General features: G+C 29.6%; 1 protein-coding gene across 2 annotated transcripts in view; it reads left to right on the plus strand.

The window, feature by feature from the left end:
* The window catches only part of LOC134844117 (c-Myc-binding protein-like), a 493,244-nt gene that overhangs the window by 67,149 nt on the left and 401,036 nt on the right, over positions 1-25,059 (plus strand). Inside the window, exon 1 of one of the 2 annotated variants that reach the window (XM_063860615.1) lies at positions 15,942-15,952. The exons of the other annotated variant lie outside the window; for it this stretch is intronic. The gene's annotated coding sequence lies outside the window, so the exon portion shown is untranslated. Of the gene's footprint in view, positions 1-15,941; positions 15,953-25,059 lie in introns of those variants that run through there. 2 annotated transcript variants of the gene reach the window in all.

Consider the following 25,059-nt stretch of genomic DNA (forward strand, 5'->3'; position numbering starts at 1 on the left):
GGCAGTTTAAAGTGTCCAAATTTTAAACTTCATACATATAGCAGCAAGTAACTGAAATTTTATATCAAAAAGAAGCATTCTTCTTTTCAAATTAAACTTCTACATGGTATTTGAAAGCACACTCCGCTGTCTCCTAACACACTCGAGTTAAATTTTTGATAGTAATTAGTATGAAGTAGTTTTGATGCATTTCTCAAAGGTTTACTTTTATGTGTGAGTTATTGGAAAGTTTGTTATCATTTGATTTGTTAGGTAAACTGATATGAAAAATCAGATTTTTGAGGAGATTTTTGGCGGAACAAACCCAATAAAAAGGCTCCAACATCTTTTGGAAGATGATACATGAACCATAAATCAAAAACTTTCTTAATTTTACAGCAAACAACTTTTGGCCATTTACTTTTGCGATTGCTTTTTTGTATATTTTACTTATTTGGAAGATTTAAGCCCTTAAAAGAGCTCTCTGATTCAATACGACAACAAGAACAAAAAAGAAACTTTTTGTGATTGAAAACGATAATGTCTAAAAAGTTTCCGATTGAACACGACTTTTATATAAGAATTCCATAAAAGAAAGCTGAAATCTGATTGGACACGACCACAATCCAAATAAGGAAATTCAATTCTAATTGAATTAAGCCACACATTCGAGTTGAAAGATCCCCTCACTTCTAACTAAACTACCGTTAACTACCTCCTCTTTCAGCTCTAAACAATTCATTTTCAAATTTTCTACCGTCAAATACTCCCTTTCTCAGCTCTAAATCATTCTTGTTTTTACTCTTTTACTCAACTTATTGCCTAAAACGATCTTCTCAGTGCAAAACAGCAACCTTATGTTCTGGGTAGAATTCTCGCCTAATCTAGTACAAATTCAAGTGCGATAAAAAGTCGCTGGAGTATTTTTGGCACTAATGGACATCCCAATCCAAGTTTGGCACTTGGTGGAAATGATGCACAGGGATTTCAACGAACATCACATAACGCAAGTTACCATGACAGAGAACTTTTTTGGAGAAATGCAAATGATGGAGGAAGTGGCTGAGCATGGGGGAATGAACTACCCCGACACTCCAGACTCTATATATGTGGCTCAACCAGTCGACGATTTTATCTTTCGTTGGGAGGAAGCAGAATCAGTCGAAAATCCCATCACAATAGATGAAGATGACGGCTTTTCAGAAACAATGACGCCTGCAGCTCTATAGCAGCCACTTCATCCTCGTCCAGCTCTGCGTTCTATAGAGAACCTCCAAAACTCTCGACAACTCTATGATGAATTATATTTTTGTAATTAATTGATGCTTAACTTTTTAGTTCATTGTTTGTAATTAATTTCTTTAATTTCATTTTAATTATGAGAAGAGATGAGAAGTTCCGGGTAAACCATTGGAAAACAGTTAAAACTTAGTTTAGTGCTCCGAATTTGCACACATGTTGAGAAACTTGATTAGTTTTTGCACAGATATTAGAAAAAAAAGCACTCAAAAAATTGTACACTAGTAGAAAATATCTGATGACTTTTGCTCCTTGTCAAAAAAACTCGATCCTTTTTCGCATTTTTTAGACAAAAAATGAAAAATTTTTTACATTTTGTCAAAAAAATTGAAACACTCTTCGCATTTTCTCAAAAAAAGTGAACTATTTTTCATTCCTTGTCGAAAAAAAAATTGAATCACATTTCAAAAATTTGAAACCTTTTTCGTATATTGTGTAAAAATTGAAACATTTGTCACATTTTGTCGAAAAAAGCTAAACATTTTTCGCATCTTGTCAAAAAATTTTTCCCATTTTGTAGATAAAGTCAAAAAATTGTAAGCATTTTGTCAAAAATCTGAAACTTTTCGCATTTTGTAGAAAAACTCAAAAAAGTCTTAGCATCCTGTCAAAAAAATCATTAGTTTTTCTAGCAGTGTTAATAAATTTAATTTATGAACTTTTGTTCAAAAAAAAATTAATTAGAAAACTAAATATTGCGAGTCTGCTGATCAAAAACAACAGAAAACCAATGCATTAACATAGAAAAAAGCGGTTCAAGTCAACAATATAGAATCTTTCTTAGAAATAAGTCAACATGTTCTTTTTACATTAAATTGTTCACAAAACTATATAAGAAATAAAGTTAGAGTTTTGCTTAATTTTTTGAAAAACGATGAAAAATATGCTTTTTACCCTAACAAATCTTAGATGTTTTTGCACACTTGTGTTGAATTCGAGAAAATCAACTCAAGCTCTACATCTTGCAAAATTTTTTCAGAAGGTTTTTGCACACGTGTTAAAAACTACATAGATTTTTAGGGGAATAAGTTTTTGGGCTGGAATAAAGAAACAAATTTCTTATAACAATTTTTCAAGAATCAATAGAAAATACGTCTTGAAAAAGCTGATACGAGAGATTGACATGATTCTCGACAGAGCTAGGAAGGTGTCTTTTGAATTATTTAGGCAAAAAAAAGTAATTCTACCTGAGAAAAAGACGTCATTACACTTAAAAACGTATAGTACAGTGCAAGTTGTAGAATATTTCCACCAGAAAAAAATGACGTCATTACCCATGTGCTTCTAGAGTTTTCTAAATGTTAAAATCAGTCCATTAACAACTAGATTTTTTTATTAAGACCCTACACATTACCTTTTAGAATTTTCTAAATCTTCCAAATTCTAGAAATATCCACTAAAAATTTAACCAATTAGAATTCCCGAATCAACACAGAGGCGATGAGGTTGATGAAAAAATTTGTCGTTTTCAAATGTTTTACTCAAGACTTTTTTAAATCAAGACAAATATACTCAATCAAGGTTGTGATCTACAGTACTAGTTTTCAAATCTTCATGAAAAAAATTTTTAATTTAGGTTCAAATCAACAAGAAATCTCTTTCTACAAAATCTCTCAGTAATGAAAAAATCAAGTAATTTGATGAGACACACTTTTCTTTTTTAAATCAAAATGACAGAAATGCTGAATACTTTTTCAATGAAATCAGATAATTTCTTCGTTTTTTAGAGAATGTAACCAAAACTTATTTTAACCTGGTAATCAAATACGGCTGAAAAGACAAAAAGTCTTTTAGTTTGAAAATCTACTACATATCAGTTCAATTTACCAATATGAATAAAACTTTTAGAAGAAACTGAAATCTCAAAAGTTGAAGCCCATCATAATAGAACGGGCAAGTTACTGCATTCAGTTTGAAATTGGTACCGAAACTGTCAAGATTCTCAAATTTAAACAATCACCCAGTTTAGTGAGCAAATTTTCATAGATCGTTCAGAATGGAGAGAACTCGAGAGCAAAAGAATTAGAGAATTCAGAAAAGAAGTAGCTATGTCTAAGTCACCCTCGAGAAAAAATTACGGATTTTCATATGCTTCAAAAGAAAATCATTTTGGTGAATTTGTGAATCTGGGATAAGAAAAAAGTTTTCACTTGCTTACAAGTGAACACTTACTACAAAAGACTATTTTTGAATAAATGGTTCAATTTGACATCTTCTACAGATATCCGAAGAAAGTGCTTCATTCCCTTAAGAGTTTCTCTGCTTGTTAGGCGAAAAATTGAACTCATTCGTGATAAAAGGTATAAGAACGGAAAATGTAAGACTCAACTGGGTATATTATCTCTGTTGAGAAGAAAACATGAACATGCAATTGAAGAGGAAAGCGACAAAGAACTCGAAAATTAACTAAAATTTTGTTTCAAATAATTTTTTTTGTCGTTTCACACTTTTATTAAATTTTGCTATTTGTTTGTTAATTGATTTTTCTTTTCATTTGAATTAAGTGTTTTGGAACCAAAGCATGGTTTTTAAAGATTTATCAGTGTAAATTGTTACGAATACATTTAAAGACAATTGATTATTTTATCACAAAGCTTACATAATCATATGCACAGAACCATGAAAATCAATAAAGGAATCAATAATCTTGAACAAATCACATTCATATTTTGAGTTTTGTGCTTTTCAATTCTATCCAGAAACGCTGAACCGAGAGTTTGTGTGGAAACCAGTTTCTGGTTTGAGCGGAAATAATGTCTCTTAAATTTTTTCCGAATTTGTCGTTTCTTTGCAATACTTGGCATCTTTTTGGCTCCTTTCGATCGTAAATTATGTTGAACTGCTCAACTAAGCTGATTGAAAATTTCTCCGCTTGACGTAACAAAACTTGAATAGAATCTGCGTTTGAACAAATTGTAAAGACGGTCAGTTTCTTGATACATGTGCATATATTTATCTAATCTCTGCAAAGTTTGACTAAGAGATGTTCTTATTAAAACCAAATGGAAATTACAATTCTCCAAAGAGCATAAAAGGTTGTGGGTAGAGACACAATAATCATAGGTTACTATGTCTTTTTCGTAAGAATCACTGGAAGCGGAAAAAAAAGCGGGTTTTTTTTACAATAATCTGATTAAAAGCTGTGAAGAGCTTGACACATAGCAGCAGCCATCTAGAACAAGGATTTTTGCTGAAAATTGTGGACTTTTGTAGTAGAAATAACGACGACGCAATTTCGATTTTTGGAAATTTTAAACAAAACAATCCATATTTGGTACTACTTCCATATATGGAAATCATGATGAGTCATATTATTTACTTACTTTTCCATGAAATTTACAATCATTTTTCTCATTTCTCTTGATTTGATCATTTGCTCTTCAAAAAAGTACTCAAGAAAAGAGACTAGTCCCAGTTATATTGAAATCTCAAAAAATCAAACAAGAATTGGGAGATTTATTTGGTTCCAAAAATCCTACAAGGGGAAATTTTATTTTGAACCCTGCTTTCAACTATTAAAAATTAATGATTTCGGACAATCTGAAAAGTCCCAACAAGTATATCTTAGTGAAAAAAAAAGAAAAGCAGTATCCGCAATCCGGAATACTGTTTTCACACTGCTTTGAATCGTACCTATATATAGAGCCAAATCTGGTAAATAATCAACTATGGATCAGGAGCTCGATATATGTAATAGAGCGTAAGAAATAGCAACATACAACATGAGGAGGGTGTGTGTCACAATCAAAAAGTACAATGTGAAGAAGCCGCGTTACATTCAGATTCGACTCTTCACTGCAAAGGAAAATGAAGACTTGAAGCAAATTGCCTCTATCAACTGAACTTTGAATGAATTTAAGGAACTGTCCCAAATTTTGGGAGACTTTATGTTTGTTGATAATTGTAAACCTCAGTAATGCTTTGTGATGTTTTGTATGTTTGGTAATTGAAATATTTTTGGATCAAAACAATTCAAATTTTCTTCACTGAAGTGTACAATTAGAGTTAGGAAAACTGAGTAAAAGTCCGACAAAACATACAATTTAATCGAAATTGAATTAAGACATTAAGCAATTATCAGTTGATTTTCCAGTTTTTGCTTTAGAAAATTAAGAAAAACTTATTTAATGACTGCTTTTATCTAAATCCAAAGTAAATTATGTCTCATTTGAACAAAATTACCAACAGGAATGTAGTTTTAGCTGAAAGTTTTTTTGAGTTTCTGTTTTGCATTGGTTGTTTTCAGTTTTTTTGTCATTTTTTGAGATTTTTATTGGCTGTATGAGTTTCTTAAAAAACAAATTAGAATCTAAATAGGAAAAAAACGTAATACAAAACAATTTAAAATGGTACACAATTCGAGTTTTTTCAAGTTCCTTTGCTTATTTAATTACGAAGTGTGTTTCTATCAAAAGCGTTTTCTATGTCTGAAATAGACATTCATCAGATTTTAAGGTTGAACTACAAAAAACTACAAGAGTGGTGAACAGGTGGAGTTGATAGAGATTGTATTAGTTTTAATTTGTATAGAATCACAGAAAATTCATTATTTTTGCAAAGGATGGAGAAGATATTTCAGGAAAAAAATAGTACTGCTAAATTTATCAACAATGTTTTTATTTAGAACAGTTCACTCAGATTGAGAGGTCAATCAGTAAAAAACAAAACAATGAAAGAGCCTATGAAACAAAAATCAAAAGATAAGGAACATCATTTCGATTGCTGTTTTGAATTTGAGGCAATTGCAAAATCTAAGATTTGTCAGGTTATGTTTTAATCGATTATGCAAGTTTAAAAGACTTCCACTTGTTTATTTTACAAAATACCAAAAAGAAAACAAAAATAATTTATATTTCGGTAATTTCATTTTTCACTGGTTAGAAATAAACCAAATTAAAAAAAGTTTGATCTCATTTATCTCACTTTGGCGTCAATTGTATATGTTAGTTATGTTGGAAAATTCAATAAAACTCATAAATTGGGAAGTTTAAAAAAATTAGTTTTGTTCTGATCTCAAATTATTTTAAAATCTAAAATTTTTTATTCTGATTAGTGAATACCACAAACATCACCTTTGAACGAATGCTCGATTCTGATAGGTTGATATCAAAAATTTTGAAAACTCACCAGTTAGATCGGATGATTTTAATTTCAGCTTGGTTAAAAAGGTGATATCCATTCTTTTTTTTCCACGTTGAACTCACTTGGTGACGAAAACTAAAAAACTATTTTTCAATTAATTTTGTTAATTTTTTGAGACTATTCAACTCTTTTTATCCAAAACAATGGGGCAATCTAAATCTACCAAAAATTCTTAAGTTCTTTCTTTACTTATTGAGATGTCGTCACTGAATAGAAACGAAAGAGTTGCATGTCTTGAATGTGGCAGAGAATACATTCGCTTACACTCATCAAGACATCGTTAGCACTGTGGCAGTTTAGAGTGTCCAAATTTTAAACTTCATACATATAGCAGCAAGTAACTGAATTTTTATATCAAAAAGAACCATTCTTCTTGTCAAATTAAACTTCTACATGGTATTTGAAAGCACACTCCGCAGTCTCTTAACACACTCAAATTAAATTTTTGATAATTTTTTTTCTAGTAATTAGTAGGAAGTAGTTTTGATGCATTTCTCAGAGGTTTACTTTTATGTGTGAGTTATTGGAAAGTTTGTTATCATTTGTTTTGTTAGGTAAACTGATATGAAAAGTCAGATTTTTTGAGGCGAGTTTCGGCAAAACAAACCCAATAATAATGCTCCAACATCTTTTGGAAGATAATACATTAATCATAAATCAAAAATTTGCTTTCAAGATCAATATTTCATTATTTTTGTTTTAAAAAAATTTAAAAAAATTGATAAAGAAAGATTTTGAGAGAAATTAGTATGAAGCTAGAAAGTTAGAGTTTTGCATAGTTTTTTAAAAAACGATGAAAAATATGCCTCTTAACCAAACAAATCTTAGATGTTTTTCCACACTTGTGATAAATTCAAAACAATTTTTGCATCTTAAAAAAAAAAAAAAAACTTATTAATAATTTTGCATACTTGTAGAGAAAATCAACTCAAGCTCTACATCTCGCAAATATTTTTCAGAAGGTTTTTGCACACGTGTTAAAAACTACATAAATTTTTAAGTGAGAAAGTGTTTGGGCTGGAATAAAGAAAAAAAATTCTTATAACAATTATTCAAGTATCAATAGAAAATTCGGTTTAAAAAAGCTGATACGAGAGATTGACATGATTCTCGACAGAGCTAGGAAGGTTTCTTTTGAATTATTTAGGCAAAAAAAGTAATTCTACCAGAGAAAAAGACGTCATTACACTTAAAAACCTATAGTACAGTGCAAGTTGTACAATATTTCCACCAGAAAAAATGACGTCATTACCTTTGTGCTTCTAGAGTTATCTAAATGTTATAATCAACCCATTAACAACTAGATTTTTTTATTAAAACCTTACATATTACCTTTTAGAATTTTCTAATTTTTCCAAATTCTAGAAATATCCACTAAAAATTTAACCAATTAGAATTCCCGAATCAACACAGAGGCGATGAGGTTGATGAAAAAATTTGTCTTTTTCAAATGTTTCACTCAAGACTTTTTTAAATCAAGACAAAGATACTCAATCAAGGTTGTGATTAACAGGACTAGTTTTCATTTCTTCATAAAAAAGATTTCAAATTAGATTCAAATCAACAAGAAATCTCTTTCTACCAAAGCTCTCAGTAATGAAAAAGTCAACCAATTTGATGAGACACACTTTTCTTTTTTTTAATCAAAATGACAGAAATGCTCAATACTTTTTCAATGAAATCAGATAATTTTTTCGTTTTTAGAGAATGTAACCAAAACTTATTTTAACCTGGTAATCAAATACGTCTGAAAAGACAAAAAGTCCTTTAGTTTAAAAATCTACTACATATCAGTTCAATTTACCATCATGAATAAAATTTTTAGAAGAAACTGAAATCTATCTCAAAAGTTGAAGCCCATCAAAATAGAACGGGCGAGTTACTGCATTCATTTTTAAATTGGTACCGAAACTGTCAAGACTCTCAAATTTCAAAAATCTCCCAGTTTAGTGAGCAAATTTTCATAGATCTTTCAGAATGGAGAGAACTCGAGAGCAAAAGATTTAGAGAATTCAGAAAAGAAGTAGCTATGTCTAAGTCATATTCGAGAAAAAAAGAACATGAACATGCAATTGAAGAAGAAAGCGACAAGGAACTCGAAAATTAACTAAATTTTTGTTTCAATTATTTTTTTTTGTCGTTTTACACTTTTATTAAATTTTGCTATTTGCTTGTTAATTGATTTTTCGTTTCATTTGAATTAAGTGTTTTGGAACCAAAGCATGGTTCTAAAGATTTATCAGTGTAAATTGTTACAAATACATTTAAAGACAATTGATTATTTTATCACAAATCTTGCATAATCATATGCACAGAACCATGACAATCAATAAAGGAATCAATAATCTTCAACAAATCAGATTCATATTTTGAGTTTTGAGTTTTTCGAATTCTATCCAGAAACGCTGAACCAAGAGTTTTGGTGGAAGCCAGTTTCTGGCTTGAACAGAAATAATGTCTCTTAAATTTTTTGCGAATTTGTCGTTTCTTTGCAATACTTGGCATCTTTTTGGCTCCTTTCGATCGTAAATTTACGTTGAACTGCTCGACTAGGCTGATTGAATATTTCTTCGCTTGACGTAACAAAACTTGAATAGAATCTGTGTTTGAACAAAGTGTAAAGACGGTCAGTTTCTTGTTATATGTACATATATTTATCTGATCTCTGCAAAATTTGACTAGGAGATGTTCCTATTAAAACCAAATGGAAGGTATAATTCTCCAAAGAACCTAAAAGGTTGTTGGTAGAGACACAATACTCATAGGTTACTATGTATTTTTCGTAAAAATCACTGGAAACGGAAATAAAAAGCGAGTTTTTACAATAATTAGTGAATACCACAAACATCACCTTTGAACGAATGCTCGATTCTGATAGGTACATCATTTCGATTGCTGTTTTGAATTTGAGACAATTGCAAAATCTAGATTTGTCAGATTATGTTTTAATCGATTATGCAAGTTTAAAAGACTTCCACTTGTTTATTTTACAAAATACCAAAAAAAAACAAAACTTTTTTATATTTCGGTAATTTCTTTTTTCACTGGTTAGAAATAGACCAAATTAAAAAAATTTCGATCTCATTTATCTCACTTTGGCGTCAAATTTATATGTTAGTTATGTTGGAAAATTTCAATAAAACTCATAAATTGGGAGGTTTAAAAAACTTAGTTTTGTTCTGATCTGAATGTATTTTTAAATCTAAAATTTTTCATTCTCATTAGTGAATACCACAAACATCACCTTTGAACGAATGCTCGATTCTGATAGGTTGATATCAAAAATTTTGAAAACTCACCAGTTAGATCGGATGATTTTTTTTTCAGCTTGGTTAAAAAGGTGATATCCATTCTTATTTTTTTTCACGTTGAACACACTTGGTGAAGAAAACTACATAACTATTTTTTAATTACTTTTATTAATTTTTTGAGACTATTCAACTCTTTTTATCTAAAAGAATGGGGCGTTCTGAATCTACTATTTATTCTCAAGTTCTTTCTTTACTTATTGAGATGTCGTCACTGAATAGAAACGAAAGATTTGCATGTCTTGAATGTGGCAGAGAAAACACTCGCTTACACTCATCAAGACATCGTTAGCACAATGGCAGTTTAACTCCGCAGTCTCCTAACACACTCAAATTAACTTTTTGATAAAAATTTTTCCTAGTAATTAGTATGAAGTAGTTTTGATGCATTTCTCAAAGGTTTATTTTTATGTGTGAGAAATTGGAAAATTTGTTATCATTTGATATGTTAGGTAAACTGATATAAAAAATCAGATTTTTTGAGGAGAGTTTTGGCGAAGTAAAACCCAATTATAATTCTCCAACATCTTTTGAAAGATGATACATGAAGCATAAATCAAAAATTTGCTTTCAAGATTAATATTTCATTATTTTTGTTTACAAAAAAAAAAAATCGACATAGAAAGATTTTGAGAGAAATTAGTTTGAAGCTTGCTGAAAATTTCTAATCAAACTTGTATTTTAGCAGAGCCAGATGTTGGATCTCTTAATTATATGAAATTTAACATAAAAATTTTCAATTATACGCACAGTAAATATTTTGTTCTGGTTAGCTTCAATTTTTTTTTCAATTGGAAAATTACGTAGAACTATAGAGTTTTTTTTGCTTATTAAATTTCGCAAATTGTTCAAATGTTTCAGTTTGCACCATGAGTTCCTTTTCCAAATCAATTTTTTTAAGAAGCGTTCTTTTAGAAGTATTTGGATATTGCAGAAGTCAGGAATTAGGTCATTAGGTTGTAATTAATTGATGTTTTATTTTTTAGTTCATTGTTTGTAATTAATTTCTTTAATTTTATTTTAATTTTGAGAAGAGATGAGAAGTTCCGGGTAAACCATAGGAAAACAGTTAAAACTTAGTTTAGTGCTCCGAATTCGCACACATGTTAAGAAAATTCGAACCTTTTTTGCATTTTACAGAAAAAAAAAATGAAAAGTTTTTTACATCTTGTCGAAAAAAAGTTGAATCATTTTTCGCATTTTGTCAAAAAAAATGAAACACTTTTCACATACTACGAAAAAATTTGAAACACATTTTTGCATTTTGTCGGAAGAAGTAACGCTTTTCGCATCTTGTAAGAAATATGAAACCTTTTTCGTATATTGTGAAAAAAATTGAAACATTTGTCACTTTTTGTCAAAAAAAGCGAAACATTTTTCGCATTTTGTCAAAAAATTGAAACATTTTTCCCATTTTGTAGAAAAAGTCAAAAAAATTATTAGTTTTTCTTGCAGTAATAATAAATTTAATTTATGAATTTTTTAGTTCAAAAATTAATTAACTAGAAAACTAAAAATTGCGAGTCTGCTGATTAAAAGCAACAAAAAACGAATGCATTAACATAGAAAAAAGCGGTTTAAAACAACAATATAGAAATTTTCTTAGAAATAAGTCAACATGTTCTTTTTACATTAAATTGTTCACAATACTATTTCAGAAATAAAGTTAGAATTTTGCATAATTTTTTAAAAAACGATGAAAAATATGCCTCTTAACCAAACAAATCTTAGATGTTTTTCCACACTTGTGATAAATTCAAAACAATTTTTGCATCTTAAAAAAAAAAAAAAAACTTATTAATAATTTTGCATACTTGTAGAGAAAATCAACTCAAGCTCTACATCTCGCAAATATTTTTCAGAAGGTTTTTGCACACGTGTTAAAAACTACATAAATTTTTGAGTGAGAAAGTGTTTGGGCTGGAATAAAGAAAAAAAATTCTTATAACAATTATTCAAGTATCAATAGAAAATTCGGTTTAAAAAAGCTGATACGAGAGATTGACATGATTCTCGACAGAGCTAGGAAGGTTTCTTTTGAATTATTTAGGCAAAAAAAGTAATTCTACCAGAGAAAAAGACGTCATTACACTTAAAAACCTATAGTACAGTGCAAGTTGTAGAATTTTTCCACCAGAGAAAATGACGTCACTACCCATGTACTTCTAGAGTTTTCTAAATGTTATAATCAACCCATTAATAACTAGATTTTTTTATTAAGACCTTACACATTACCTTTTAGAATTTTCTAAATCTTCCAAATTCTAGAAATATCCACTAAAAATTCAACCAATCAGAATCCCCGAATCAACACAGAGGCGATGAGGTTGATGAAAAAATTTGTCGTTTTCAAGTGTTTTACTCAAGACTTTTTAAAATCAAGACAAAGATACTCAATCAAGGTTGTGATTAACAGGACTAGTTTTCAATTCTTCATTAAAAAAGATTTTATATTAGATTCAAATCAACAAGAAATCTCTTTCTACAAAATCTCTCAGTAATGAAAAAGTCAACCAGTTTGATGAGACAAACTTTTCTCTTTATTAATCAAAATGACAGAAATGCTCAATACGTTTTGAATGAAATCAGATAATTTCTTCGATTTTTAGAGAATGTAACCAAAACTTATTTTAACCTGGTAATCAAATACGGCTGAAAAGACAAAAAACCCTCTAGCTTGAAAATCTACTACATATCAGTTCAATTTACCAATATGAATAAAATTTTTAGAAGAAACTGAAGTCTATCTCAAAAGTTGAAGCCCATCATAATAGAACGGGCGATTTACTGCATTTAGTTTGAAATTGGTACCGAAACTGTCAAGATTCTCAAATTTAAAAAAATCTCCCAGTTTAGTGAGCAAATTTTCATAGATCTTTCAGAATTGAGAGATTCAACAGGGTATATTATCTCGTGAAGATAAAACGTGAAGATGCAATTGAAGAAGAAAGCGACAAGGAGCTCGAAAATTAACTAAATTTGTGTTTCAAATATATTTTTTGTCTTTCTACACTTTTATTAAATTTTGCTATTTGTTTGTTAATTGATTTTTCTTTTCATTTGAATTAAGTGTTTTGGAACCAAAGCATGGTTTTTAAAGATTTATCAGGGTAAATTGTTACGAATACATTTAAAGACAATTGATTATTTTATCACAAAGCTTACATAATCATATGCACAGAACCATGAAAATCAATAAAGGAATCAATACTCTTGAACAAATCAGATTCATGTTTTGAGTTTTGAGCTTTTCGAATTCTATCCAGAAACGCTGAACCAAGAATTTTCGTGGGAGCCAGTTTCTGGTTTGAACAGAAAAAATGTCTCTTAAACATTTTCCGAATTTGTCGTTTCTTTGCAATACTTGGCATCTTTTTGGCTCCTTTCGATCGTAAATTATGTTGAACTGTTCCACTAAGCTGATTGAATATTTCTCCGCTTGACGTAAGAAAACATGAATAGAATCTGTGTTTGAACAAAGTGTAAAGACGGTCAGTTTCGTGATATATGTATATATATTTATCTAATCTCTGCAAAATTTGACTAAGAGATGTTCCTACTAAAACCAAATGGAAGTTACAATTCTCCAAAGAACATAAAAGGTTGTGGGTAGAGACACAATATTCATAAGTTACCATGTATTTTTCGTAAAAATAACTGGAAACGGAAATAAAAAGCGAATTTTTACAATAATCAGAATAAAAGCTGGGAAGAGCAATCCGGAATACTGTTTTTCACACTGCTTGGAATCGTACCTATATATGGAGCCAAATCTGCTAAATAATCAACTATGGATCAGGAGCTCGATATCTGTAATAGAGCGTAAGAAATAGCAACATACAACATGAGGAGGGTGTGTGTCACAATCAAGAAGTACAAAGTGAAGAAGCCGCGTTACATTCAGATTCGACTCTTCACTGCAAAGGAAAATGAAGACTTGAAGCAAGTTGCCTATATCAACTGAACTTTGAATGAATCTAAGGAACTGTCCCAAATTATGAGAGACTTTATGTTTGTTGATAATTGTAAACCTCAGTAATGCTTTGTGATGTTTTGTATGTTTGGTAATTGAAACATTATTGGATCAAAACAATTCAATTTTTCTTCACTGAAGTGTCCAATTAGAGCTAGGAAAACTGAGGAAAGGTCCAACAAAACATACAATTTAATCGAAATTGAATTAAGACACTAAGCAATTATCAGTTGATTTTCCAGTATTTGCTTTAGAAAATTAAGAAAAATTTATTTAATTACTGCTTTTATCTAAATCCGAAATAAATTTTGTCTCATTTGAAGAAAATTACCGACATGAATGTAGTTTTAGCTGAAAATTTTTTTGAATTTCTGTTTTGCATCGGTGGTTTTCAATTTTTTGCCATTTTTTGAGGTTCTTATTGGCTGTATGAGTTTCTTAAAAAACAAATTATAATCTAAATAGGGGAAAAACTTATTATGGTGATTGTTAATACAAAATAAATTAAAAATGGTACACAATTCGAGTTTTTTCAAGTTTCTTTGCCTATTTAAGTACGATGTGTGTTTCTATCAAAAGCGTCTTCTATGTCTGAAATGGACATTCATCAGATTTTAAGGTTGAACAACTACAAAAAACTACAAGGGTGGTGAACAAGTGGAGTTGCTGGAGATTGTTTTAGTTTTAACTTGTATAGAATCACAGAAAAATCAATAGTTTTGCTGAAGGGATGGAGAGGAGATTTCAGAAAAAAAAATAGTACTGTCAAATTTTTCAACAATGTTTTAATTTAGAAGAGTTCACTCAGATTGAGAGGTCGATCAGTAAAAAACAAAACAATGGAAGAGCCTATGAAACAAAAGTTAAAGAAGAGGAACATAATTTCGATTGCTGTTTTGAATTTGACACAATTGCAAAACCTAGATTTGTCAGATTATGTTTTAATCGATTATCCAAGTTTAAAAGACTTCCACTTGTTTATTTTACCAAACACCAAAGAGAAAACTAAAATAATTTATATTTTGGTAATTTATTTTTTCACTGGTTAGAATTAAACCAAATAAAACAATTTCGATCTCATTTATCTCACTTTGGTGTCAAATGTATATGTTAGTTATGTTGGAAAAACTCAATAAAACTCATAAATTGGGAGGTTTAAAAAAAATTAGTTTTGTTCTGATCTGAAATTATTTTTGAATCTAAACTTTTTCTTTTTGATTAGTGAATATCACAAACATCACCTGTGAACGAATGCTCGATTCTGATAGGTTGATATCAAAAATTTTGAATTATCCCCGGTTAGATCGGATGATATTTATTTCAGCTTGGTTAAATAAGTGATATTCATTCTGATTTTTTTTCACGTTGAACATTTTGGTGAAGAAAACTACATAACTTTTTTTTAATTACTTTTATTAATATTTTGAGACTATTCAATTCTTTTTATCCAAAAAAATGGGGCATTCTAAATCTACCATTTATTCTCAAGTTCTTTCTTTCCTAATTGAGATGTCGCCACTGAATAGAAACGAAAGAGCTGCATGTCTTGAATGTGGCAGAGAATACACTCGCTTACACTCATCAAAACATCGTTAGCACTGTGGCAGTTTAGAGTGTCCAAATTTTGAACTTCATACATATAGCAGCAAGTAACTGAATTTTTTTTGTCAAAACGAAGCATTCTTCTTGTCAAATTAAACTTCTACATGGTGTTTGAAAGCACACTCCGCAGTCTCCTAACACACTCAAATTAAATGTTTGATAAATTTTTTTTAGTAATTAGTATGAAGTAGTTTTGATGCATTTCTCAAAGGTTTACCATTATGTGTGAGTTATTGGAAAATTTGTTGTCATTTGATATGTTAGGTAAACTGATATGAAAAATCAGATTTTTTGAGGAGAGTTTCGGCGAAGTAAACCCAATTATAATGCTCCAACATCTTTTGGAAGATGATACATTAATCATAAATCAAAAATTTGCTTTCAAGAACAATATTTCATTACTTTTGTTTAAAAAAACAAAAAAAATTGATATAGAAAAATTTTGAGAGAAATTAGTATGAAGCTTGCTGAAAATTTCTAATTAAACTTGTATTTTAGCGGAGTCAGATTTTGGATCTGCTAATTATTTGAAATTTAACATAAAAAGTTTCAATTAGACGCACAGTAAAAATTTTGTTCTGGTATGCTTCAATTTTTTTTTCAATTGGAAAATTACGTAGAACTATAGAGTTTTTTTTGCTTATTAAATTTCGCAAATTGTTCAAAGGTTTCAGTTTGCACCATGAGTTCCTTTTCCAAATCGATTTTTTTAAGAAGCGTTCTTTTAGAAGTATTTGGATATTGCAGAAGTCAGGAATTAGGTCATTAGGTTGTAATTAATTGATGTTTTATTTTTTAGTTCATTGTTTGTAATTAATTTCTTTAATTTTATTTTAATTTTGAGAAGAGATGAGAAGTTCCGGGTAAACCATAGGAAAACAGTTAAAACTTAGTTTAGTGCTCCGAATTCGCACACATGTTAAGAAAATTCGAACCTTTTTTGCATTTTACAGAAAAAAAAAATGAAAAGTTTTTTACATCTTGTCGAAAAAAAGTTGAATCATTTTTCGCATTTTGTCAAAAAAAATGAAACACTTTTCACATACTACGAAAAAATTTGAAACACATTTTTGCATTTTGTCGGAAGAAGTAACGCTTTTCGCATCTTGTAAGAAATATGAAACCTTTTTCGTATATTGTGAAAAAAATTGAAACATTTGTCACTTTTTGTCAAAAAAAGCGAAACATTTTTCGCATTTTGTCAAAAAATTGAAACATTTTTCCCATTTTGTAGAAAAAGTCAAAAAAATTATTAGTTTTTCTTGCAGTAAAAATAAATTTAATTTATGAATTTTTTTGTTCAAAAATTAATTAACTAGAAAACTAAAAATTGCGAGTCTGCTGATTAAAAACAACAAAAAACGAATGCATTAACATAGAAAAAAGCGGTTCAAAACAACAATATAGAAATTTTCTTAGAAATAAGTCAACATGTTCTTTTTACATTAAATTGTTCACAATACTATTTAAGAAATAAAGTTAGAATTTTGCATAATTTTTTAAAAAACGATGAAAAATATGCCTCTTACCCTAACAAATCTTAGATGTTTTTGCACACTTGTGATGAATTCAAAACAATTTTTGCATCTTAAAAAAAACTTTATAATAATTTTGCATACTTGTCGAGAAAAACAACTCAAGCTCTACATCTTGCGAAAATTTTTCAGAAGGTTTTTGCACACGTGTTAAAAACTACATAGACTTTTAAGTGAGAAAGTGTTTGGGCTGCAATAAAGAAACACAATTCTTATAACAATTATTCAAGTATCAATAGAAAATTCGTTTGAAAAAAGCTGATACGAGAGATTGACATGATTCTCGACAGAGCTAGGAAGGTATGTTTTGAACTATTTAGGCAAAAAAGTAATTCTACCAGAGAAAAAGACGTCATTAAACTTAAAAATCTATAGTACAGTGAAAGTTGTAGAATTTTTCCACCAGAGAAAATGACGTCACTACCCATGTACTTCTAGAGTTTTCTAAATGTTATAATCAACCCATTAATAACTAGATTTTTTTATTAAGACCTTACACATTACCTTTTAGAATTTTCTAAATCTTCCAAATTCTAGAAATATCCACTAAAAATTCAACCAATCAGAATCCCCGAATCAACACAGAGGCGATGAGGTTGATGAAAAAATTTGTCGTTTTCAAGTGCTTTACTCAAGACTTTTTAAAATCAAGACAAAGATACTCAATCAAGGTTGTGATTAACAGGACTAGTTTTCAATTCTTCATTAAAAAAGATTTTATATTAGATTCAAATCAACAAGAAATCTCTTTCTACAAAATCTCTCAGTAATGAAAAAGTCAACCAGTTTGATGAGACAAACTTTTCTCTTTATTAATCAAAATGACAGAAATGCTCAATACGTTTTGAATGAAATCAGATAACTTCTTCGATTTTTAGAGAATGTAACCAAAACTTATTTTAACCTGGTAATCAAATACGGCTGAAAAGACAAAAAACCCTCTAGCTTGAAAATCTACTACATATCAGTTCCATTTACCAATATGAATAAAATTTTTAGAAGAAACTGAAATCTATCTCAAAAGTTGAAGCCCATCATAATAGAACGGGCGATTTACTGCATTTAGTTTGAAATTGGTACCGAAACTGTCAAGATTCTCAAATTTAAAAAAATCTCCCAGTTTAGTGAGCAAATTTTCATAGATCTTTCAGAATTGAGAGATTCAACAGGGTATATTATCTCGTGATGATGAAACGTGAAGATGCAATTGAAGAAGAAAGCGACAAGGAGCTCGAAAATTAACTAAATTTGTGTTTCAAATATATTTTTTGTCTTTCTACACTTTTATTAAATTTTGCTATTTGTTTGTTAATTGATTTTTCTTTTCATTTGAATTAAGTGTTTTGGAACCAAAGCATGGTTTTTAAAGATTTATCAGGGTAAATTGTTACGAATACATTTAAAGACAATTGATTATTTTATCACAAAGCTTACATAATCATATGCACAGAACCATGAAAATCAATAAAGGAATCAATACTCTTGAACAAATCAGATTCATGTTTTGAGTTTTGAGCTTTTCGAATTCTATCCAGAAACGCTGAACCAAGAATTTTCGTGGAAGCCAGTTTCTGGTTTGAACAGAAATAATGTCTCTTAAACATTTTCCGAATTTGTCGTTTCTTTGCAATACTTGGCATCTTTTTGGCTCCTTTCGATCGTAAATTATGTTGAACTGTTCCACTAAGCTGATTGAATATTTCTCCGCTTGACGTAACAAAACATGAATAGAATCTGTGTTTGAACAAAGTGTAAAGACGGTCAGTTTCGTGATATATGTATATATATTTATCTAATCTCTGCAAAATTTGACTAAGAGATGTTCCTACTAAAACCAAATGGAAGTTACAATTCTCCAAAGAACATAAAAGGTTGTGGGTAGAGACACAATATTCATAAGTTACCATGTATTTTTCGTAAAAATAACTGGAAACGGAATTAAAAAGCGAATTTTTACAATAATCAGAATAAAAGCTGGGAAGAGCAATCCGGAATACTGTTTTGCACACTGCTTGGAATCGTACCTATATATGGAGCCAAATCTGCTAAATAATCAACTATGGATCAGGAGCTCGATATCTGTAATAGAGCGTAAGAAATAGCAACATACAACATGAGGAGGGTGTGTGTCACAATCAAGAAGTACAAAGTGAAGAAGCCGCGTTACATTCAGATTCGACTCTTCACTGCAAAGGAAAATGAAGACTTGAAGCAAGTTGCCTATATCAACTGAACTTTGAATGAATCTAAGGAACTGTCCCAAATTATGAGAGACTTTATGTTTGTTGATAATTGTAAACCTCAGTAATGCTTTGTGATGTTTTGTATGTTTGGTAATTGAAACATTATTGGATCAAAACAATTCAATTTTTCTTTACTGAAGTGTCCAATTAGAGCTAGGAAAACTGAGGAAAAGTCCGACAAAACATACAATTTAATCGAAATTGAATTAAGACACTAAGCAATTATCAGTTGATTTTCCAGTATTTGCTTTAGAAAATTAAGAAAAATTTATTTAATTACTGCTTTAATCTAAATCCGAAATAAATTTTGTCTCATTTGAAGAAAATTACCGACAGGAATGTAGTTTTAGCTGAAAACTTTTTTGAATTTCTGTTTTGCATCGGTTGTTTTCAATTTTTTTGCCATTTTTTGAGGTTCTTATTGGCTGTATGAGTTTCTTAAAAAACAAATTAGAATCTAAATAGGGGAAAAACTTATTATGGTGATTGTTAATACAAAATAAATTAAAAATGGTACACAATTCGAGTTTTTTCAAGTTTCTTTGCCTATTTAAGTAAGATGTGTGTTTCTATCAAAAGCGTCTTCTATGTCTGAAATGGACATTCATCAGATTTTAAGGTTGAACAACTACAAAAAACTACAAGGGTGGTGAACAAGTGGAGTTGCTGGAGATTGTTTTAGTTTTAACTTGTATAGAATCACAGAAAAATCAATAGTTTTGCTCAAGGGATGGAGAGAAGATTTCAGAAAAAAAAGAGTACAGTCAAATTTTTCAACAATGTTTTAATTTAGAAGAGTTCACTCAGATTGAGAGGTCGATCAGTAAAAAACAAAACAATGGAAGAGCCTATGAAACAAAAATTAAAGAAGAGGAACATAATTTCGATTACTGTTTTGAATTTGACACAATTGCAAAACCTAGATTTGTCAGATTATGTTTTAATCGATTATCCAAGTTTAAAAGACTTCCACTTGTTTATTTTACCAAACACCAAAGAGAAAACTAAAATAATTTATATTTTGGCAATTTCTTTTTTCACTGGTTAGAATTAAACCAAATTAAAACGATTTCGATCTCATTTATCTCACTTTGGTGTCAAATGTATATGTTAGTTATGTTGGAAAAATTCAATAAAACTCATAAATTGGGAGGTTTAAAAAAAATTAGTTTTGTTCTGATCTGAAATTATTTTTGAATCTAAGCTTTTTCTTTTTGATTAGTGAATATCACAAACATCACCTGTGAACGAATGCTCGATTCTGATAGGTTGATATCAAAAATTTTGAAATATCCCCGGTTAGATCGGATGATATTTATTTCAGCTTGGTTAAATAAGTGATATTCATTCTGATTTTTTTTCACGTTGAACATTTTGGTGAAGAAAACTACATAACTATTTTTTAATTACTTTTATTAATATTTTGAGACTATTCAATTCTTTTTATCCAAAAGAATGGGGCATTCTAAATCTACCATTTATTCTCAAGTTCTTTCTTTCCTAATTGAGATGTCGCCACTGAATAGAAACGAAAGAGCTGCATGTCTTGAATGTGGCAGAGAATACACTCGCTTACACTCATCAAAACATCGTTAGCACTGTGGCAGTTTAGAGTGTCCAAATTTTGAACTTCATACATATAGCAGCAAGTAACTGAATTTTTTTGTCAAAACGAAGCATTCTTCATGTCAAATTAAACTTCTACATGGTGTTTGAAAGCACTCTCCCCATCTCCTAACACACTCAAATTAAATGTTTGATAAATTTTTTTTAGTAATTAGTATGAAGTAGTTTTGATGCATTTCTCAAAGGTTTACCATTATGTGTGAGTTATTGGAAAATTTGTTGTCATTTGATATGTTAGGTAAACTGATATGAAAAATCAGATTTTTTGAGGAGAGTTTCGGCGAAGTAAACCCAATTATAATGCTCCAACATCTTTTGGAAGATGATACATTAATCATAAATCAAAAATTTGCTTTCAAGAACAATATTTCATTACTTTTGCTTAAAAAAAACAAAAAAAAATTGATATAGAAAAATTTTGAGAGAAATTAGTATGAAGCTTGCTGAAAATTTCTAATTAAACTTGTATTTTAGCGGAGTCAGATTTTGGATCTGCTAATTATTTGAAATTTAACATAAAAAGTTTCAATTAGACGCACAGTAAAAATTTTGTTCTGGTATTCTTCAAATTTTTTTTCAATTGGAAAATTACGTAGAAATATACGAACTATAGAGTTTTTTTTGGTTATTAAATTTCGCATAATTGTTCAATTGTTTCAGTTTGCACCATAATTTCTTTTTCTAAATAGATTTTTTAAGAAGCGTTCTTTTAGAAGTATTTGGATGTTGCAGAAGTCAGGAACCAGGTCCACTTGCGTCTTTTGTAAAAATATGCCTCTTACCCTAACAAATCTTAGATGTTTTTGCACACTTGTGATGAATTCAAAACAATTTTTGCATCTTAAAAAAAACTTTATAATAATTTTGCATACTTGTCGAGAAAAACAACTCAAGCTCTACATCTTGCGAAAATTTTTCAGAAGGTTTTTGCACACGTGTTAAAAACTACATAGACTTTTAAGTGAGAAAGTGTTTGGGCTGCAATAAAGAAACACAATTCTTATAACAATTATTCAAGTATCAATAGAAAATTCGTTTGAAAAAAGCTGATACGAGAGATTGACATGATTCTCGACAGAGCTAGGAAGGTATGTTTTGAACTATTTAGGCAAAAAAGTAATTCTACCAGAGAAAAAGACGTCATTAAACTTAAAAATCTATAGTACAGTGAAAGTTGTAGAATTTTTCCACCAGAGAAAATGACGTCACTACCCATGTACTTCTAGAGTTTTCTAAATGTTATAATCAACCCATTAATAACTAGATTTTTTTATTAAGACCTTACACATTACCTTTTAGAATTTTCTAAATCTTCCAAATTCTAGAAATATCCACTAAAAATTCAACCAATCAGAATCCCCGAATCAACACAGAGGCGATGAGGTTGATGAAAAAATTTGTCGTTTTCAAGTGCTTTACTCAAGACTTTTTAAAATCAAGACAAAGATACTCAATCAAGGTTGTGATTAACAGGACTAGTTTTCAATTCTTCATTAAAAAAGATTTTATATTAGATTCAAATCAACAAGAAATCTCTTTCTACAAAATCTCTCAGTAATGAAAAAGTCAACCAGTTTGATGAGAGAAACTTTTCTCTTTATTAATCAAAATGACAGAAATGCTCAATACGTTTTGAATGAAATCAGATAACTTCTTCGATTTTTAGAGAATGTAACCAAAACTTATTTTAACCTGGTAATCAAATACGGCTGAAAAGACAAAAAACCCTCTAGCTTGAAAATCTACTACATATCAGTTCCATTTACCAATATGAATAAAATTTTTAGAAGAAACTGAAATCTATCTCAAAAGTTGAAGCCCATCATAATAGAACGGGCGATTTACTGCATTTAGTTTGAAATTGGTACCGAAACTGTCAAGATTCTCAAATTTAAAAAAATCTCCCAGTTTAGTGAGCAAATTTTCATAGATCTTTCAGAATTGAGAGATTCAACAGGGTATATTATCTCGTGAAGATGAAACGTGAAGATGCAATTGAAGAAGAAAGCGACAAGGAGCTCAAAAATTAACTAAATTTGTGTTTCAAATATATTTTTTGTCTTTCTACACTTTTATTAAATTTTGCTATTTGTTTGTTAATTGATTTTTCTTTTCATTTGAATTAAGTGTTTTGGAACCAAAGCATGGTTTTTAAAGATTTATCAGGGTAAATTGTTACGAATACATTTAAAGACAATTGATTATTTTATCACAAAGCTTACATAATCATATGCACAGAACCATGAAAATCAATAAAGGAATCAATACTCTTGAACAAATCAGATTCATGTTTTGAGTTTTGAGCTTTTCGAATTCTATCCAGAAACGCTGAACCAAGAATTTTCGTGGAAGCCAGTTTCTGGTTTGAACAGAAATAATGTCTCTTAAACATTTTCCGAATTTGTCGTTTCTTTACAATACTTGGCATCTTTTTGGCTCCTTTCGATCGTAAATTATGTTGAACTGTTCCACTAAGCTGATTGAATATTTCTCCGCTTGACGTAACAAAACATGAATAGAATCTGTGTTTGAACAAAGTGTAAAGACGGTCAGTTTCGTGATATATGTATATATATTTATCTAATCTCTGCAAAATTTGACTAAGAGATGTTCCTACTAAAACCAAATGGAAGTTACAATTCTCCAAAGAACATAAAAGGTTGTGGGTAGAGACACAATATTCATAAGTTACCATGTATTTTTCGTAAAAATAACTGGAAACGGAATTAAAAAGCGAATTTTTACAATAATCAGAATAAAAGCTGGGAAGAGCAATCCGGAATACTGTTTTTCACACTGCTTGGAATCGTACCTATATATGGAGCCAAATCTGCTAAATAATCAACTATGGATCAGGAGCTCGATATCTGTAATAGAGCGTAAGAAATAGCAACATACAACATGAGGAGGGTGTGTGTCACAATCAAGAAGTACAAAGTGAAGAAGCCGCGTTACATTCAGATTCGACTCTTCACTGCAAAGGAAAATGAAGACTTGAAGCAAGTTGCCTATATCAACTGAACTTTGAATGAATCTAAGGAACTGTCCCAAATTATGAGAGACTTTATGTTTGTTGATAATTGTAAACCTCAGTAATGCTTTGTGATGTTTTGTATGTTTGGTAATTGAAACATTATTGGATCAAAACAATTCAATTTTTCTTTACTGAAGTGTCCAATTAGAGCTAGGAAAACTGAGGAAAAGTCCGACAAAACATACAATTTAATCGAAATTGAATTAAGACACTAAGCAATTATCAGTTGATTTTCCAGTATTTGCTTTAGAAAATTAAGAAAAATTTATTTAATTACTGCTTTAATCTAAATCCGAAATAAATTTTGTCTCATTTGAAGAAAATTACCGACAGGAATGTAGTTTTAGCAGAAAACTTTTTTGAATTTCTGTTTTGCATCGGTTGTTTTCAATTTTTTTGCCATTTTTTGAGGTTCTTATTGGCTGTATGAGTTTCTTAAAAAACAAATTAGAATCTAAATAGGGGAAAAACTTATTATGGTGATTGTTAATACAAAATAAATTAAAAATGGTACACAATTCGAGTTTTTTCAAGTTTCTTTGCCTATTTAAGTAAGATGTGTGTTTCTATCAAAAGCGTCTTCTATGTCTGAAATGGACATTCATCAGATTTTAAGGTTGAACAACTACAAAAAACTACAAGGGTGGTGAACAAGTGGAGTTGCTGGAGATTGTTTTAGTTTTAACTTGTATAGAATCACAGAAAAATCAATAGTTTTGCTCAAGGGATGGAGAGAAGATTTCAGAAAAAAAAGAGTACAGTCAAATTTTTCAACAATGTTTTAATTTAGAAGAGTTCACTCAGATTGAGAGGTCGATCAGTAAAAAACAAAACAATGGAAGAGCCTATGAAACAAAAATTAAAGAAGAGGAACATAATTTCGATTACTGTTTTGAATTTGACACAATTGCAAAACCTAGATTTGTCAGATTATGTTTTAATCGATTATCCAAGTTTAAAAGACTTCCACTTGTTTATTTTACCAAACACTAAAGAGAAAACTAAAATAATTTATATTTTGGCAATTTCTTTTTTCACTGGTTAGAATCAAACCAAATTAAAACGATTTCGATCTCATTTATCTCACTTTGGTGTCAAATGTATATGTTAGTTATGTTGGAAAAATTCAATAAAACTCATAAATTGGGAGGTTTAAAAAAAATTAGTTTTGTTCTGATCTGAAATTATTTTTGAATCTAAACTTTTTCTTTTTGATTAGTGAATATCACAAACATCACCTGTGAACGAATGCTCGATTCTGATAGGTTGATATCAAAAATTTTGAAATATCCCCGGTTAGATCGGATGATATTTATTT

Source organism: Symsagittifera roscoffensis, chromosome 4 (assembly GCF_963678635.1).
Source record: "Symsagittifera roscoffensis chromosome 4, txSymRosc1.1, whole genome shotgun sequence".
NCBI classification, from domain to species: domain Eukaryota; kingdom Metazoa; phylum Xenacoelomorpha; order Acoela; family Convolutidae; genus Symsagittifera; species Symsagittifera roscoffensis.